Source organism: Diadema setosum, chromosome 1 (genome assembly GCF_964275005.1).
Source record: "Diadema setosum chromosome 1, eeDiaSeto1, whole genome shotgun sequence".
NCBI lineage: Eukaryota > Metazoa > Echinodermata > Echinoidea > Diadematoida > Diadematidae > Diadema > Diadema setosum.
In genome coordinates this window covers 14496088-14500101 of record NC_092685.1, presented here as the reverse complement: position 1 = coordinate 14500101, position 4014 = coordinate 14496088, and positions in this window count along the sequence as shown.

Below are 4014 nucleotides of genomic sequence, written 5' to 3'. Positions count from 1 at the left end.
TATTATGCCGTCTGCTGATGAGAGCTGTCTAAAAGTTAAGTGACACAATGCCTTCTCCCTCGAGACAGTTAACAGCTCCTAAAATTTACTGCAACTTCCCGCTGGGTACCATTTGGTACTTCGTTTCCCACTGTTTGGGCCGACAAAGCGTGCGCCGCTGCACTAGACCGCAAGCAAGTGGCTGACACGCAGCCGCGATTCGCTAGCACGCTTCGCGAGTTTTGAACCCTAACATGAACACGCCCTCTTCACCCAAATATGGCTAAAGTGGCGTGCCCAACCAACTCGGGAGCTGCTCACGCCGCCCGCTGCAACTTTTTTTTTGTTTTGTTTTGTTCTTTCTAGCAGAGGGGGGTTAACAAAAAAAAAAAGAAGTCAATTTTCAAGATCGTACATTCTCATGCCCTGATGATTGGCACTTACGGAAGATCGCGACATATTGTGTAAATGCACAACGTCAGGAAATACCGAAGCAGTAAGAGATTTAAATCGGCTCAGTGTAGTCAGTGATGGATTTTATTTTTCTGCAGTGGGCCCGCGTGCAAACCATTTTCATTATTAGATGCCACCAAGATTAGCTACAAAATATCCTATTTGAGATTCTCTTTGTTTCTCTCCTCTTGCCTTATATTTATAACAAGCGAGCCTTTTTAAACAAAATAGACCGATAGGTATTTTGATATAAAGAGATGGACAGAGGGAGAGAGAAATAATTTGATCTTTATTTTATATCAGTCAAATCAACTAAACGCAAAGATCGAAGGATTATAATTTTTCGGTTCTACACAGTCAAATGTACATATACATAGAATGAGACAAAATAACAAAATATTTAAAAAGAATAACAATGAGAGTTATGATAATACAATCAAACGATTAGAGTCATTATTGAATCATCAATCACCTTTGAAAAAAAAATTCCCATTATAAAGTCATCGTACATATACAGAAATATATGACTACTTAGATGCAAATAGAAAGATATAGGGGAGCAAAGAGAGAGAGAGAGAGAGTGATAGAGAGGGAGAGAGGGAGAGGGAGAGAGAGAGAGAGAGAAAGAAAGAGAGACCAAAAGATAAAAAGATTGATTATATGTTTTGGTCTCTCTCTACGAATTTATTATATTCTAAAGAAACAGACTCTCCGTCTGTTTTATCATCCGAGGAGGAATCGGTAATGTATCTGCAAAGTTGTTGTTGTTGTTTTTTTATCAATGGTAATCAATATTTTTCCTTTCACTTCTCTCTCTCTCTCTTTTTCTTTTTACATATCGATGACTTGTGATATTAACATTTTCTTTGATTAATTTGATTTAGTCATATTGGTTTCTGTGTTCTACGCGTCAACGCAAGAAATACCATATCACTAAAATATTACGAATCAATCGTGAGACAAACGAAGCGATGCACTGAACGTATATAGAAGGGACTACGTATTCTTCACAAGATCCTGTCTAGATTTCTTTCATCCAAACTAGCAATGACAGAACTTGCACCTATTATGGGAACCTGGTATCAAGTTCCGAAATGATATAAAATTACAAAACTTATAGTTATAAAACAACTTACCAAAGCTTTACTATGTCAAACTTTACTATTATTTGGGAAAAATAACATGACAAAGTCACGAACCAAACGCAAATAATAAGGTAGTCCGTACCAGGCTTGGATCCTGTCTCGGATTAATGATAACAGTTTTAACTGATGTGATCACCAAAGGGCAGGTCAATAAGCTATTATCTTACCTACAATTCTCTAAACATAGGTTTGATGTACTTGACATGGGTTTGAAATAATTGTGATTCACGATCTATCACTTCTGAAATCTACACGGACTTTTGAGAATGACATGAGTCAAATTGCAGCTCATTCTGCACACGCTTTTAGGAGAGAGAAAGTAGTGGTTTTTTTGTTTGTCTTTTTTCTTTTTACTGCAGTCACTTCGTTTAGAATGGTCAAGGCAGCTTCCGATTGCGCTAAAGCGAAAATTGTCTACGTTCTCACATAAAATGCTGAACTGGTGCAAAGCTTAGTACACGTGTATAGCAGTGTAGAATCTGTACAGACTTTTACTATTAGTCAGTATTTGCTCAAGCGACCCTCCCCCCCCCCCCCCCACACACACACACACACACTTCCTCGTGTTTTCTAAATTAGAGCCCTGTAGTGGATGCGGAACTACGGTAAGAGTTCCGGAGGAAGTTCCATGACTGCAACCGTAAACAATAACACCCGCTTTTCACTGACGTCCCGACAGAGGAGGAACGAGACTGCGAACTCACAAGCTGGCAAGAGAGGGCGTAAGCAGTTTAGTCCTTACGACCTCTATTGACCGAGCCGTATTCCGTTTTGAACCATACAGATCTCTCTGGTACGAACTGTTTTGCAAGCGCAACCAGCGCCAGAGACTCCAACCCAAAGCACCTTCTGATCTGGAGATTCTCCCGCCTGAAACCCCTAGCAAACGGGAGACTCCAGGTTGATGTGTGCGAAGCGCGAAGTTCCTAGGGTTCTACATGCTCCCTGGTGCTATCTAAGGCTTATTTTTTCAACATACAATAGCAATAAGTAAGAAATCCTTTCCAACGGGAGACACAGAGCCAGGGCGGGAGAAATTAAATCTCAAGCGGGAGAACGGGAGATTTTGCAAAAATGGGTTTTCGGCGGGAGATCTCCCGTCGAAAACGGGAGAGTTGGAGTCTCTGCAGCGCGTTAATAACATGTCTGTGGATTTTGATTACAATCGTGTTTATATAAATTCAACTGATGTGAATGGGTCTTTATCAAAAAAAAAAAAAAAAAAAGAGCGATACACATGGAATGAAAAGACTTTTTATGTCTAAGAGTCGGATTGCAGCAAAAATTCCTTTATCAGAATGTTGAGAGTCATGTATAGATGGGGGTGGGGTTATCTTATTGATACCACATACCCAATGAAAATTGACTGAAGAGCAATGCCACGGGGTCCCGAGTGCAATGATCGGACTGAATGGAGTGATTTGGTATCACAAATAGAATGGCTCAAGTTTCATTCCCATCGGGCATAACCGAGGCATAACCTGACAAAAAGTTTTGGACTTTTCAAGATTTTCACAATATTTTAACAAAACAGTGTTAGCAGCGAGCTATATATCTGCGACGCGAACGCTAAGACTCCTCCTCATACCGGGTGGAACAATGGAATCAGCTGTCTCGCGCATGTGCAGAACACAGTTTTTTTTTGTTTTTGTTTTTTTGTCTGATAGCGTCGTTTTATAGCGTTCCGCGTCACAGATCTAAAGCTCGCTGATATGCCAACGAAGTAAGATGTCCTAATATCATCACCACTTAAAATTCCTCCTCGATTTGTTGTCAAAAATAAAAATTGATTTTTAAGTATGCATGGTAGCCTAATAATTCTTACGGATCTCATTTTTTTTTTTAACAAAGAAATAGAAATTAGCTGCAGATTTGTGTGGGACTCATAAGGTCATTACATGATTATTTCATCCTAAATAGAAATAATTGGGTTGCGACAAATATTTTCACTATTAAATGAAAACTTGTGAAACTTTAAATCCCATCATTTTCTTCTTTTTTTCAAATTCCGGTTCTAGTGAAATTGTCTTTGTTTGATTTTACTTTACTTCTTGAGTAAAAATACATTTGAAGAGGAATTACACATTTTAATCATGGTTTATCTATTAAAATAGAACAACAAAACAAAGCAAAAACCTTCATAATGGTGATTGTCTGACGGTCGAAGTGAACTATTCAAGTAAGTTTGCAAGAAATGCAAACCTTGAAGAATTTTCTATAACTTGGTGGTAAGAAAGATTGTAGTATAAAGGTTAATGTGATTCATCAACAAAACGTAGTCAATTTTCACTGTACATATTATGTTCTTGGGGTTTTTTTTCAAAATATATCCTGATTGTTGTATATTTAAAAAGGAAGCCTCCGGGTGGTGTCTATGTATAGACTTTTGCATCCGAAAGTGGTTACATAAACTGGGTACAGAGTTTCAACAGTTGAT